Here is a 15,315-nt window from a genome sequence, read left to right as displayed (position 1 = left end):
TCTTTTCATTAAACTAAACATATCCAGTTCCTGCAACCGTTCTTCATATGTTTTAGCTTCCAGTCCCTTAATCCTCTTTATTGCTCTTCTCTGCACTCTTTCCAGAGTCTCCACATCTTTTCTACATCATGGCGACTAAAACTGAATGAAATGAAAGCAAACAGTTGGGAGCTTAAAATATTCTTGTACCAGAGGTGGAATTCAGCAGGTTCTGACCAGTTCTGGAGAACCGGTAGCGGAAATTTTGAGTAGTTCGGAGAACCAGAAAATACCATCTCTGGCTGGCCCCGCCCCCATCTATTCTCTGCCTCCCAAGTACCAGCTGATCGGGAGAAAATGGGGATTTTGCAGTATCCTTCCCCTGCCATGCCCACCAAGCCACGCCCACCAAGCCATGCCACGCCCACCAAGCCATGCCCACAGAACCGGTAATAAAAGAAATTTAATCCCACCGCCTGTCTTGTAAATATTGTACAATGTCATGTATTTAAAAAGAGATTATACTATATGATTAAGAGAATAGCGGTTACAATTAGAGTGCATAACACCGTGTATATATTTAAAGAGGACTTGATGCATCCAGTATACTGCTGTTGCAAAATTAAAATTGTGATGTAGAATAAATGGAAAATGTACAATAAAAACATTTATTTTTTTAAAAAGTTCAAAATGTTCTTAAAGATCCATCTCATCCTGGGCATCCCCCCTTTTTTTTAAACTATTACCATCTGGCAGACGGTACAGGGCAATAAAGACAAATAGGCTGAAAAACAGCTTCTATCCCAGAACAGTAACTGCATTGACTTTTACTCTATAGTGCAATGTGAATGCAATATCAGGGGTTTTCAATTTAATTGCATAGGTAACATCATCAGTGCGAAAAGAGTGTGGTGTGCTGATGATGTTACCTAGTTGGGTCATGAAATGCCTGTGAGCAAATCACTAAGCTCAGAAAACACCAGGAAGACCACATTATTTTTCTCCGAAGGTTGTTGGTCCAACTAAAACTTCACACAGCCTTTGTTATTTTTTCTTCTTCTTCTATTTATCTTCATTTGAATATCCTGTTTCTCAAATTCACAAATTGTGGAAGAGAAGGAAAGACACTTCTTTTCCCTATCGTGAGAGGAGGGAGGGAGGGAAACAGAAGGGAAGAAGGGCGGGAAAGAGAAGGGGAGGAGAGGAATGAAGGAAAGGGGACAGGAGAGGGGAGGGGAGGGGAGGGAAGGAGGAAAGGGAAGGAAAAGGAGAAGGAAGAAGGGAAGGGAAGGAGGAAGGGAAGGGAAGAGAAAGGAAGGAAAGGAAAGGAAGAAGGGAAGGGAAGGAGGAAGGGAAGGGAAGAGAAAGGAAGGAAAGGAAAGGAAGAAGGGAAGGGAAGGGAAGGAAGAAGGGAAGGAGAAAGAGAAAGGAAAGGGAGGGGAGGAAAGGGAAGGAAGAAGGGAAGGGAAGAGAAAGGAAGGAAAGGAAAGGAAGAAGGGAAGGGAAGGAAAGGAAGAAGGAAAGGGAAGGAGAAAGAGAAAGGAAAGGGAGGGGAGGAAAGGAAAGGAAGAAGGGAAGGGAAGGAAAGGAAGAAGGAAAGGGAAGGGAGAAAGAGAAAGGAAAGGGAGGGGAGGAAAGGAAAGGAAGAAGGAAGGAGAAGGGAAGGGAAGGAAGAAGGGGAGGGAAGGGAAGGAGAAAGGAAGGGAAGAAGGGGAAGGGAAGGAGAAAGGGAAGTTAAATGAAGGGATATGAAATGAAAGGAAGAGAAGAAGGGAAGGGAAGGAAGAAGGGAAGGGAAGGGAAGGAAGAAGGGGAGGGAAGGGAAGGAGAAAGGAAGGGAAGAAGGGAAGGGAAGGAGAAAGGGAAGGGAAGGGAAAGGAAGGAAAGGAAAGGAAAGGAAGGGAAGAAGGGAAGGAAGAAGGGAAGGGAAGGAAGAAGGGGAGGGAAGGGAAGGAAAAAGGAAGGGAAGAAGGGAAGGAGAAAAAGAAAGGAAAGAGAGGAGAGGAAAGGAAAGAAGGGAAGGGAAGGAGAAAGGGAAGGGAAAGGAAGGAAAGGAAAGGAAAGGAGGAAGGGAAGGGAAGGAAGAAGGGGAGGGAAGGGAAGGAGAAAGGAAGGGAAGAAGGGAAGGGAAGGGGGAAGGGAAAGGAAGGAAAGGAAAGGAAGGGAAGAAGGGAAGGGAAGGAAAAAGGAAGGGAAGAAGGGAAGGAGAAAAAGAAAGGAAAGGGAGGAGAGGAAAGGAAAGGAAGAAGGGAAGGGGAAAGTTCTCCCACAGTGACCTCTGATGGAATCTGCTGAGGGTTGAGCACAAAACAGAATCAGCAGAAAGGTGACATCAGCAAGAACATCTGGGCAAAAGCTACTCTCCCTCCCTCCCTCCCTCCCTCCATTGGCTGCCTGGAAACACGCACAGGAAAGCTGGCATTGTTCTACCTGACAAGGCAGGGCAAGGTAAAACAAAGCCTGGGCTGACCAGCTGGAGTGGCCAGAGGGCAAAGTCCTGGCTTTAACCAAACTTTGCTCAAAGCTGGCGAGGCAGTTGAAACAAAGGGAGGAGTCCGGGCGTGGATGGAAAGATACCCAGAATAAGGGAAGTTTGTTCTAGCAACACCCAGAGAGTGTTTGTATTGTGGCCTGCCAGCAGCCAGCAGAGCTGGCAGCAGATTCAGACAGTGAGGAGGTTGGGGAGGAACATGGGCCAGTCCTGGAGTCTGGGGAAGACTCGGATGAGGGCTCTGTGTCGGAGGCAGAGAGGGGGCCAGAGCCGTCCGACAGTTATCAGCTGCCTTCGGAGTCGGAGATCAGTGGGGCAGAAGAGCAGCTGGAGCCTGTTCCTGATGGGTGCATGCGCAGCGTTGCCAGATGAAGGGAACAGCTAAGGAACAAGGGCCGACTCGGGAGTAAAGGCACAGGTGGCCGGTGAATGGCCCCTCCCAGAGGATATAAAAGAGGAACGAAAGGGGAGTGGAGTTTGCAGGAGACCATTAGTTCAATTCATTGGGGTGAAGATCTCTTCCTGACTTCATGCTAAGGAATTGCTGCTACAGCGTGTTGTTTCAAAGATATCGGCCTGGCCGCTCTCCAAGCCTGATAAAGGTCTGTAGTTGTGAACTATCTTGAAAGACTGTTGGCTGGGGAGAAATTCCCTTTGAACCAGTGGTGGGTTTCAAAAATTGTTGGAACCTACTCGGTGGGTGTGGCCTCCTTTGTGGGAGTGTCTTGCCACCCATGTGACCGGATATGAAATTATGAATTAGTACTTAGGTTGGTCCAAGTAGCTATTCAGAAACTCTGGCATTGAAGCATGCAAGTCTTAAAGCTGTCAAGTTACAAGATCCTTGCACCCCCAACCCTTTAGAAAAAAAACAGGGGTTCAAAGTTGACAGCTTTAAGACTTGTGGACTTCAACTCCCAGAATTCCTCCTCCAGTCACATTGGCTCAGGAACTCTGGCATTGAAGCATGCAAGTCTTAAAGCTGTCAAATTACAAGATCCTTGTCAGTGGTGGGTTTCAAAAGATTTTGGAACCTCTTCTGTAGGTGTGGCCTGCTTTCCGGGTCCACTGGTGGAACCTCTTCTAACCGGTTCGGTAGATTTGACGAACCGGTTCTACCGAATAGGTGCGAACTGGTAGGAACCCACCTCTGCTTTGAACTAAATAAAAGGGGTTTTATTGGGGCGAGGAGTCGGCTTGGGAAGCCTAGGTCGGAACAGTTTAGAGTCATCAGGCAGTGATCTAGTGGTTAGACCACCTAGATAGAAACTGGGAGATAGGGAGTTGTAGTCCCGCCTTAGCCCTATAAGCCAGCTGGATGACTTTTTTGCAATCACCAGGGGACGGTGAGTTCTAGTCCCACCTTAAAAGCCGACCGAGTGACTTTCGGCTCCTCTTCTCTCAGCCCAACCCACCTCTTCACAGTTGCTGTTGTGGTGGTCGTGGGGGAAAATTGGAGGAGGAAAGTGTGTTGAATATGATTTGCCACCTCGAGTTGTTTGCAAAATAGAATAAAGGCAGGATACATGCAAATGAAGAGGGATTTTTCTCTCTGGGTTTTAGTCCTGGCGCAGTTAATAATGATAATGCAGTGGTGGGTTTCAAATTTTTTTCGAACCTACTCTGTGGGTGTGGCCTCCTTTGTAGGAGTGGCTTGCCGGCCATCTGACCTGGTGGGAGTGGCTTGCCGGCCATGTGTTTTCTCTCTCTCTCTCTCTCTCTCTCTCCTTCCTTTTGTCTTTCTGTCCTTTTTCCTTTTTTTCTTTCATCTCTCTCACTTTTTCTTTCTTTTTTCTTTTTTCTTTCTTTCTTTCTTCCTTTCTCTCTCTCGCTCTCTCTCTCTCCTTCCTTTTGTCTCTCTGTCCATTTTTCCTTTTTTTCTTTCATCTCTCTACTTTTTCTTTCTTTTTTCTTTTTTATTTCTTTCTTTCTTTCTCTTTCTCTTTCTCTTTCTCTTTCTCTCTCTCTCTCTCTCCTTCCTTTTGTCTTTCTGTCCCTTTTTCCTTTTTTCTTTCATCTCTCTCTCACTTTTCTTTCTTTCTTTTTTCTTTCTTTCTTTCTTTCTTTCTTTCTTTCTTTCTTTCTTTCTTTCTCTCTCTCCTCTCTCTCTCTCTCTCTCTCTCTCTCTCTCTCTGTGTCAGTGGTGGGTTTCAAAAAAATTTGGAACCTCTTCTGTAGGTGTGGCCTGCTTCCTGGTGGAACCTCTTCTAATTGGTTCGGTAGATTTGACGAACCGGTTCTACCGAACTGGCGCGAACTGGTAGGAACCCACCTCTGGCTCCATGGCTTAGGATGCACACATGCGCACGCACGCACGTGCACACACACACACACACACACACACACACACACAGACATAAATGCTTTCTGCACCACATCCCCTCCCTCCCCTCCCTTCCCCGGGTTTGCTGATGCAGCCCGCGCCACAGTCCATGCATGCAATCAATAATGATGTTTGAAGTGTTGCGTTAACTATGCATCCCTCCCCAGGGGCTCATAAAACTAAGCAGCGGCAGGCCAGTTGTTCCCGTGGTGTTTGCTTTCAGCCAGCATGGTTTGGCAAGCCGCCTGCGGCTTCGGCTTGCATCCCTCTCCAGCAACAAGATCCCAGGGGGAGCGAGGGGGGAGGGGGGTGGGAGATGCTATCCAGACGGCAGGGGAGAGGGCTGAAATCTAGGTTGCAGGAGGTGCAGAGAACCTGAGATGAGCTTCAGTGGGCTTTAGCACGCCAGAATGCAAAAAAACACGTTGGCACTCTGGAAAGAGTGCAGAGAAGAGCAACGAAGAGGATGAGGGGACTGGAGGCTAAAAGATATAAAGAACGGTTGCAGGAACTGGATAGTTTAATGAAAAGAAGGACCAGGGAGACAGGATAGCAGCCTTCCAATATCTCAGGGGCTGCAACAAAGAAGAGGGAGTCAAGCTATTCTCCAAGGCACCTGAGGGCAGGACAAGAAGCAATGGGTGGAAACTAATCAAGGAGAGAAGCAACTTAGAATGGAGGAGACATTTCCTGACAGTGAGAACAATTGATCAGTGGAACAGAAGTTGCCTCCAGAAGTTGTGAATGCCCCAACACTGGAAGTCTTTAAGAAGATGTTGGATAGCCATTAGTCTGGAATGATACAAGGTCTTCTCGAGACAAAAACATATGAAGAACAGTTGCAGAATTTGGGTTTCACTAATCTAGAGAAAAGAAGGACTAAGGGGAACATGCTAGAGATGCTTCGTGATGTCACGCAGACCTGGAAAACGGGTTGCTTGACTCAAACCACAAGGAAACACATTGCACCGATAATGGAAGAGAATACTTGCAGCTCAGGGTTGAACCGTGGGGTCCTTTGAGCTCTCTGAGCTCGGTGGTTTTCTTGCAGACGTTTCATTACCATGCTAGGTAACATCATCAGTGCTAGAAAGGTTGTGGGGTTTGTGGAGAGGAGGAGGAGGAGGACTGTGGGGTCCTTGGTGCTCTCTGAGCTTGGTGGTTTTCTTGCAGACGTTTCATTACCATGCTAGGTAACATCATCAGTGCTAGAAAGGTGTGGGGTTTGTGGAGAGGAGGAGGAGTGTGGGGTCCTTGGTGCTCTCTGAGCTTGGTGGTTTTCCTTGCAGACGTCCCATGACCCAGCTAGGTAACATCATCAGTGCTAGAAAGGAAAGAGGTTGTGGAAAGGAGGAAGAGGAAGAGGAGGAGGAAGAGGAGGAGGACTGTGAGATCCTTGGTGCTCTCTGAGCTTGCTCCTTTTCTTGCAGACATTTTATTACCATACTAGGTAACATGATCAGAGCTAGAATTTTGATCACAATACCACGGGGAAAGCTGCAACGGTTGTTTGTGCGAAAAAAAATATGCCATGGCTCCCTTTTTGGGGGGGACTGTTTCAAAACTTCAAACGGTCACTAAATGTAAAGTCGTTCAGCCGAGGACTATCTGTGAATGAAAAACCTGTTTCTATTTGCTTCTTATTTTGAGTGTTTTATCTTCGGCTAGGCTTAGCTGCCCCTAAAATACCTGCGGGGCAGCCGTGGGGTGAGATTTTCCTCCTCAAAGCCATTTCCGCAGCGCTGGGAGACACGGTGGGAAACCAGTCTGGGAGAATCACGCATTTAAAAATCCAGATAGCGAATGCAATTTTCTGCCAATGGATTCCTCATTGAAAGGATGCCCTGTTTAAAATCTCAATCAGAGGGGAAGCACAGAGCATGGCGTCGAAAGCTGTTTTCATTACCCGAAAATGCCGCACGGTTTTAATGAACGACAATTAAAGACCAGACGGAAAACAGCCCGATGAAAATGCCTCCCTCCCAGATCTTCACTCTCTTTGGTCAAACCTGCAGCTTTCGTTGTGGGGCGGATTGCGCAAGCGAGCGAGAGAAAGAGAGAAAATATAATAATGCAAAATTGCTGAGCGGATCATCTTTTTCGACAGAAAGGTTAGGAACACAGTCAGGAAGCCGTTTGGGTGGAGTCGAAATGATATCATAGAAAATCAAGTTGTTTTTTTTTTTACTTCTTTTGAATGAGGTGGGGAGGGGAAGGACGGTTGAGAATTTGGAGAGCTTTTTGATATTCTATTCTATTTTTTTTTAAGGCGGAGCCGAATAATTTTGCAAACCGCAGTGGAACATAGAAGAACCAGGGTCGAAGTTAATAAAATTAACCCTGTTTACCATCCAGTCTCAAAATTAATAAATTGTGGTTGTCGACTCCGGGTGTTCCTCAAACCCGTCCTGTCATTTCCAAGATACCTCTTTAATCACTCACTCTTCTTCCACCTCCCAAACAGTTTGGGGCTATTATTAAATTAATAACTCAGCAAACCAAGTCTCGCCAACCAGGTGTTGGCTTCCCAAAAGAGCTTCTACTCTTTTGGATTTTGGAGGCAGCAGGACAGTGGTGGGATTCAGCCGGTTCGCACCTATTCGGGACCTATTACTTGAGAGACCGCCTGCTGCCAATTACCTCCACTAGACCGATTAGATCCCACAGATTAGGCCTCCTCCAAATTCCATCCGCCGGCCAGTGTCGACTGGCAACTACCCGGAGGAGAGCCTTCTCTGTGGCTGCTCCGACCCTCTGGAACGAACTCCCTGTGGAGATTCGAACCCTCACCACCCTCCAGGCCTTCCGCAAAGCCCTTAAAACCTGGCTGTTCCGACAGGCCTGGGGCTAAAGAGCTGTTGCCCCCGTCTCGAATGGTATGACTGTCGTGTGTTTTAAATTATGCATTGTTATGTGTCGTTTTTTTTTTTTAAAAATTTTTTTTGTCTGTATCCCCCTTCCCTGGTTTGAGTTGTGAGCCGCCCTGAGTCCCCTTCGGGGGAAAAGGGTGGCATATAAATATAATAAACAAACAATAATAATAAACAAGAACCGGTTGGTAACTTTCTAAGCAGTTTGGAGAACCGGTTGTTGGAAGAAATATTTTGTTTTTTCCCACTTTACAGGGCTAATCCTGTAAGGAAGGCAGGAAGGAAACATTCTGGTGTTGTTTCTAGCCTAATCTTTATTGCCCTGCTTACAGAAACTGCCCCTCCGGTTAATCCTTATTATATTATAACAGCTAAGGTGAAGCGTCCATCCACGTGAGTGACATTGAGTTGGCCATGCCCACCCAGTCACATGACCACCGAGCCACGCCTACTAAGCTGGTCATTAGGACAGAGAACCGGTTGTTAAATTCCTTGAATCCCACCACTGCAGCAGGGGTGATAAAAACAACAACAACAACCCGTGCTCTTTCCTTCTTGACAACTCCAGGAGAGACAAAAACGACCATCCTGTCAAGGGAAAACGGGACAGCTGGCCTGAATCAGAGACAGCAACCCATTCTCGAATGGATCCGTTGCTGGTGGAAGAGATCCAAGATGAAGCCAGATCATCATGGAAAAATCTATCCGTGGTCGCCGAGCGTCAACAATGACTCGATGTTGCATAATCCATCAATGGGACAATTAGAGTGATCCACATCTCTCCGTTGGCCAGAGGCTGTTTGTGTTGGTTGGGTTCATCTCACAGGCTAAATTTTGCATAATCCCAACCATGATTGACTGAACGAATCAGTGGGGGTTTCAAAAATTTTTTGAACCTACTCTGTGGGTGTGGCCTCCTTTGTGGGAGTGGCCTGCCGGCCATGTGACCTGTGGGAGTGGCTTGCTGGCCATGTGTTTTTCTCTCCTCTCTCTCTCTCTCTCTCTCTCTCTCTCTCTCTCCTTCCTTTTGTCTTTCTGTCCCTTTTTCCTTTTTTCCTTTCATCTCTCCCACTTTTCTTTCTTTTTTCTTTTTTTCTTTCTTCCTTCTTTCTTTCTCTCTCTGTGTGAGTCTGTCTGTCTTCTCTCTGTGGTGTTTGAGTGTGGTGGGTTTCAAAAATTTTGGAACCTCTTCTGTAGGTGTGGCCTGCTTTCTGGTGGAACCTCTTCTACCGGTTCGGTAGATTTGACGAACCGATTCTACCAAATTGGTGTGAACTGGTAGGAACCCACCTCCGGAACGAATCCAACCGCCCAGGTTCAAAGGCCACGCGGACAACCAAGTTGGAGACCCCATTCATATCACATCAGAGGTGGCATTCAGCCGGTTCGGATCGGTTAGAGCGAACCGGTAGCAGAAATTTTGAATACCGTATTTTTCAGATTATAAGACGCACCGGAGGTAAGAGGCACCAAGATATTGAAGAGGTAAACACAAGAAAAATAGTTTTTTCCCCCTGGAGCATTCTGCATCTCCCAAACCCTCTGCGCGACCCATTTTTTGCAAAAACTAACAGAAAACAGGGCCCGTTTTTGGCCTCCCAACCCCCCCAGGAGTGCCATTTTTGCTCTCCCCAGCCCCCAGGAGCACCCTGAAGGCCTCCCAAACCCTCTGTGTACCCTGTTTTTGTGAAAAACAGGCCTGTTTTTGGCGGGAAAAAAGACGCGCGGGGGGATGGGGTTTCCGGAGGCCAAAATGGCCGTATTCGGTATATAAGATGCACCAATATTTACTTTTAGGAAGTGGGGGAGTTACATCTTATACTCCGAAAAGTACAGTAGTTTGGAGAACTGGCAAATAATACCATCAGGCAGAAGACATCCAAAGTACAGCCAGCCGAACAAACAGGTTTAAAGATGGGCTGTGAGACTTTTAAATACAACCGCAATCACTCCATGCACACGCTAGTTTTTTTTTTTCTTTTTCTTTCTCTTTTCGCTTTGGTTATAATTTTGCACCAGTGAGGCTTAAAACCAATTTTGTTGTATTTAAGTTCAATGACAATAAAGATTATACTTATATGTTTATACATATAAATACCACCCTCTGGTTGGGCCCTCCTCCCTCCCCTGTCATCCCCTGTTTTTTTTTAGCTTCAGCTGATTCGCGCGCAGATTTAACCCCTAAAAAACAGCTCAGATCACCAGCGCTGACACCGGCGCTGGTGATCTGAGCTGTTTTTCAGGGTTAAATCTGCCGCGCGAATTTCTCTCTTTCCTTCCTTTGTTTTCTCTGTCCTTTTTTCCTTTTTCTTCATATTTCTCTCAATTTCTTTCTTTTTTTCTTTTTTTCCTTCTTTTCTTTCTCTTTCTCTCTCTGTGTGAGTCTGTGTGTGTGTGTGTGTGTGTGTGTCAATGGTGGGTTTCAAAAATTTGGAACCTCTTCTGTAGGTGTGGCCTGCTTTCCGGGTCCACTGGTGGAACCTCTTCTAACTGATTTGGTAGATTTGACGAACCGGTTCTACCGAATTGGTGCGAAACGGTAGGAACCCACCTCTGCTGCGCACGCAAAGCGCACTCTGAGAGAACCGGTAGGGAAAGATTTGCAATATCCCACCACTGGCCACATCATACTTGTGATGAGCTAATTTCACTTTAGTATAAGACAGAACGAAGAGAGGAGAGATAGGATTTTGGAAAAGTCTGAAAGCCAAAACTTCCTCCCGCCCCCCATATCTCCTTTAGTGCTTGAGAAGCTAGGGGTGGGCGTCTTTGTGAAGGAAGTCCTCAACTTACGACAGTTGGTTTAGTGACTGTTCAAGCCCCAACCGCACTTAAAAAGGCGACTGATGGCCTGCTTTTCACATTCACGACGGCTGCGGCATCTCTATTTCCACGTGATCAAAATTACGATCTTAGCAACCGACTCGTATTTACGATGGCTGCCTCTGCAATCTTCTGACGAGCAAAGTCCAGATTCACTTCACAACGGTGTTGCTAACCTAAGAAGTGCCATGATTCACTTCACAACTAGGGGGAATAGAAGCCGTTTAAAACAGGGCGAGACTCACTCCGCAAAGGTTTCACTTGGCAGCATACGTTCTGGGGGCTCGAGGATGGTCATAACTCGAGGACTACCTGTACAAACTCTTTATCTATCCATTTCCGTGTCTTTTCCGCCCTCATCTCCCAAAATCTTTCCCACGTGCCCATTCCAGCCATCTCCTTTACAGCTGGAGAAACTAGGGAGGTGGTTGCTTCTGGTTCGGCCCGGATTGGATGAACTAGTAGTAGTGGCGGGGCAGGAGGCTCCACCCATCTTCCTGGATGCTTCTGCGCATGCGAGGGCGCCCCCGAACCAGTAGTAAAAAAATTGGGAACCCACCACTTGTTGGCTGTGACCATGGGGGCCTTTGCCCAGGTTCGCCTGGTGCACCAATTGTGACCCCTACCTGGACCAGAGAGGCCCTTCGGATAGTCACTCACACCCTCGTCACTCAAGACTGGATTACTGTAATGCGCTCTACATGGGGCTGACCTGAAGAGTGTTCGAAGACTTCAGTTAGTCCAGAACGCAGCCAGCGCGAGCGATTGTGGGTGCACCTAGGTACACCCACGTTACACCTATCCTCCGTGAGCTGCACTGGCTACCCATTGGTCTCCGGACACGCTTCAAGGTGCTAGTCGTTACTTTTTAAAGCCCTACATGGCATCAGACCTGGCTATTCTGAGAGACCGCCTCCTTGCCAATTACCTCCCAAAGGACCGATTAGATCGCACCAGACTAGGCCTCCTCCGGATTCCATCTGCCGGCCAATGCCGGCTGGCCACCCCCAGGGGGAGAGCCTTCTCTGTTTGCAGCTCCAGCCTCTGGAACGAGCTCCCCATGGAGATCCGGACCCTTACTACCCTCCTGGCCTTCTGTAAAGCTACTAAGTCCTGGCTGCTCCAGCAGGCCTGGGGCTGTTGAAGTATCCAGCCCCACTTTAATTGTGTATGTTGTTGTATTTTAAATTATTGTTTTGTCTTATTTATCCCCCTCCCCTTTTTATTGTAAGCCGCCCGGAGTCCTCCGGGAGTGGGCGGCGTACAAACCCAATAAACTAAACTAACTAATAAACTACAGCTGGAGAAACCAGGTTCGGCCCGGATTGGATGAACTGGTAGTAGCGGCGGCAACAGGCTCCGCCCACCTGCCCAGATGCTTCTGCGCATGCGAGCGCGCCCAAGTAGTAAAAAAAATTGGCAACCCACCACTGGTCCCTTCTGAACCTTTTATCCCTCCTGTTATCCAGCTCTGAGGGCTAAGCAGTCTCTTATCTGTCAATTCCCTTATTAGCCTTTCTTCGTCCTGTCTCCCAAGGTCTTTCTCACATGCAAATCCTCAGCATCAGCACCGGCTCACTCAATTCCATCTTTTAGGACAGTACCATTTTGATCCCGACACACAACTACCCCTTTGGCTGCTGGTGCTGCTGTCGGTCTTTTACGCAACCTAGAAGGAAGATTTCCACGTGCAACCCTCCTCCTCACACACCACAAGACGGTTCCCCTTTCCCCTCCTCCAATCTCTTGTTTGTCCAGCCTGGTTAATTGCTGTAATATGGCTATTAATCAACTGCCTTCTAAGCAGCATAGCGAGGAAAGCAGAAGATTGAATTTAGACATCTGCTTTTTGCTGAATCAGTTCCTTTTCTGGCCGGGAAGGGAGAAGGCCAAGGGAAGCTGACAGCTGGAGTGATCCCAGATTGCCTCATTCAACCTCCTCCTCTTCCTCCTCCTTCCGTGCAAATTCTGCTTGGCCTGCAACGTTTCAACCGAATTGGCCAGAACGGATATGAAGGGTCTGTTGCAAACATTATATAAGAGACGCTCATCTTCACTGCTGGGCGGACAGGGCGTGAATTGTTTACAGAAAAGGCAAGGGGATCGCTGCTTGATGCGAGGGTCAGCACATCGCTCGGAGGAAATTTCTACTTCGGATGGGTCGCGACCGTATTGAAGGAGGTGACCAGGCTACGCCCGAGGGTTGAGGCGGGGGGCAAGTGTATCATCAGTCTGGAGTCCCTGCACTCCCACAAGAGATCTTAAGTCCAGCCTTCCTTAAACTCTTATCTACCACCAATTTACTCGGACCGTTAGTAGGTCAGGACTCTTGTAGGAGTGTTAGTGTGGAATACTCAGCGACGTGGTGGCCTAGTGGTTGAAGACGCTCTCGCCTCCATTCTTGGAAGGTTGAGAGTTCAAACCCAGGTAACAGCAGATATTCCTTCCCCTCGGGAAGGAAAGAAAATATCTGTCTGTGAACTCGCAGAGGCGTCAGGAAGGGCATCTGGCCAGTAAAGACTCCATCCTGTCACCCTGACGTTACTACAGGGTTGTGAAAAGGGAGAAGTGTTAACATGCAATAAAGCTGCATTCATTGAACTGCCGTGATTTCCTGTTTTTCCTGTGGTTGAGAAGAACTTCACCCTCTTTCTCACTTTCCTTCCGTTTTCATCCGTCCCTCTCTCTATCTCTATCTCTCTCCCCCTTCCTTCCTCTCTCCCCCTTCCTTCCATCCTTCCCCTTATCTTATTCCTTCCTTTGCATTCTCTCCCTTATCCTCCTTCCCCCCCCCTCCCTTTCTCACCCCTCCCTCCCTTCCTTTCCTCCCTCCATCTCTCCCTACTGCACTCTCTTTCTTCCCTTCCTTCCCTTCTCCTCTCCTCCCCTCTCCTTCTCTCTCCCTCCTTTTCCTCCCTCCTCCCCTCCCTCCCTCCCTCTTTCTTTTCCCTTCCTTCTTCTTCCTCCCTCCCTCTCCCTCCCCCTCTTTCTTTCTTTCTTCTTTCTTTCTTTCCTTCCTCTTCCTCCCTCCTCCCGCCTTGGCTCCAGCTCAGAAGAAGATAGAGAAGGTTCTTCAGTTGTGACAAAGCCCTTGGCCACCTGCTTGGGGGTGACCCAGGAATCTCATCCAAGCACAGGCAAGCATTGCCAACGGCTCCTGCGTATTGGCTCAGGGAGCAATGCACCATTCGGATGGTGCTGGAAGCCTCCATGCACCAGATCACAACAGCAGGCCGGCGGTCTCACGAAAGCAGAAAATGACTGGATCTCCCCCCCCCCTTCCTCCTCCCCACTCCCCTCATTGGAAGGGTAACACTGGCATTCACATGGTCTCAGGCACAGAACCAAAATCTAAGTTGTGGGGGGGGGGGGTAGATATGCACAACAAACAAAACAGAGAAAACCAACACTTGTCAAGATTAGGGCAAACGCTTGTGTGAACGCAGTCCAGGAATGACAAACTACTAGGCCAAACTAAAATATTGTTCTGGTTTGTTTTAGTTATTTAGATCCTCCACTTCCATCCATCCATCTATCTATCTATTATCTATCTATCTATCTATCTATCTATCATCTATCTATCTATCTATCTATTATCTATCTATCATCTAGCTATCTATCTATCTATCTATCTATCTATCTATCCATTCAATCTCTACATGCATCTACTGTATCTGTGTCCGTCTATCTATTCACCACTCAATCACTGCTGGCTGTCCATTTGTCTGTCTATCCATCCATCCATCCATCCATCCATTCATCCATCCATCATCTATCCATCCATCCATCCACCATCCAAAATTGACTGCTGGCATGTCTGTCTGTCTGTCTGTCTGTCTGTCTGTCTGTTGTCTGTCTGTCGTTATCATCTATCTATCTATCTATCTATCTATCTATCATTATCTATCTATCATATCTATCTATCTATCTATCTATCTATCTATCTATCTATCCATTCAATCTCTACATGCATCTACTGTCTTGTCCGTCTATATTCATCCACTCAATCACTGTCTGGCTGTCCTTTGTCTGTCTATCCATCCATCCATCCATCCATCCATTCTCCATCCATCCATCCATCTATCCATCCATCCATCCATCATCCAAAATTGACTGCTGGCATCTGTCGCTGTCTGTCTGTCTGTTGTCTGTCTGTCTGTCTCTATCTATCTATCTATCTATCATCTATCTATCTATCATCTTATCATCTATCTATCTATCTATCTATCTATCTATCTATCTATCTATCCTTCAATCTCTACAATCTACTGTATCTGTGTCCGTATCTATTCATCCACTCAATCACTGTCTGGCTGTCCATTTGTCTGTCTACCATCCATCCATCCATCCATATCATCATCCATCATATCCATCCATCCATCCATCCATCCAAATTGACTGCTGGCATCTGTCTGTCTGTCTGTCTGTCTGTCTGTCTGTCTGTCTATATATCTATCTATATCTATCTATCTATTATCTATCTATCTATATCTATCTATCTATCTATATCTATCATCTGTTTGTCTATCCATGCATCCACCATATATATTTATCTACTACCTACCTACTATCTATCATCTGTTTGTCTATCCATCCATCTATCCCATCCCATATCTATCTATATCTATATTATCTATCTATCTATATCTATCTATCTATCTATCTATCTATCTATCTATCATCTATCATCTTTGTCTATCCATCCATCTATCCCATCCCATATCTATCTATATCTATCTATCTATCTATCTATATCTATCTATCTATCTATCTATCTATCATCAATCTCTACATGCATCTACTGTATCTGTGTCCGTCTATCTATTCAT

The 15,315-nt window shown here is 46.8% G+C and overlaps 1 protein-coding gene across 1 annotated transcript in view; it reads right to left on the bottom strand.

Moving 5' to 3' along the window:
• DTX1 (deltex E3 ubiquitin ligase 1) overlaps positions 1-15,315 on the bottom strand; it is a 57,993-nt gene that overhangs the window by 26,635 nt on the left and 16,043 nt on the right. The window lies entirely within an intron of this gene.

Source organism: Thamnophis elegans, chromosome 13 (genome assembly GCF_009769535.1).
Source record: "Thamnophis elegans isolate rThaEle1 chromosome 13, rThaEle1.pri, whole genome shotgun sequence".
Classification (NCBI taxonomy): domain Eukaryota; kingdom Metazoa; phylum Chordata; class Lepidosauria; order Squamata; family Colubridae; genus Thamnophis; species Thamnophis elegans.
Note: the sequence above shows the minus strand (reverse complement) of the source record. Positions and strands in the feature narration are given on the sequence as shown.